Here is a 223-nt window from a genome sequence, read left to right on the forward strand (position 1 = left end):
TTCAGCAGGGCTGAAAACTATGTGAGGCCCACACAGAGACCAGCAACATGCGAAATAAGCAACAAATACTCTCCCATCCTATCTCTCCAACAGGGCTCAGGACAACAGCCTGCTTCTGCATTTTACCGTCTTCATACTATGGGGTGCATCTTATTTTTTGAGCGGAGATGACAGAGAAGGAGAAGAAAGGGTCAGTTTCCCTGAACGTTCCATGGGGATTAAA

The sequence above is a fragment of the Pteropus alecto genome, unplaced genomic scaffold (genome assembly GCF_000325575.1).
Source record: "Pteropus alecto unplaced genomic scaffold, ASM32557v1 scaffold146, whole genome shotgun sequence".
NCBI classification, from domain to species: Eukaryota; Metazoa; Chordata; class Mammalia; order Chiroptera; family Pteropodidae; genus Pteropus; species Pteropus alecto.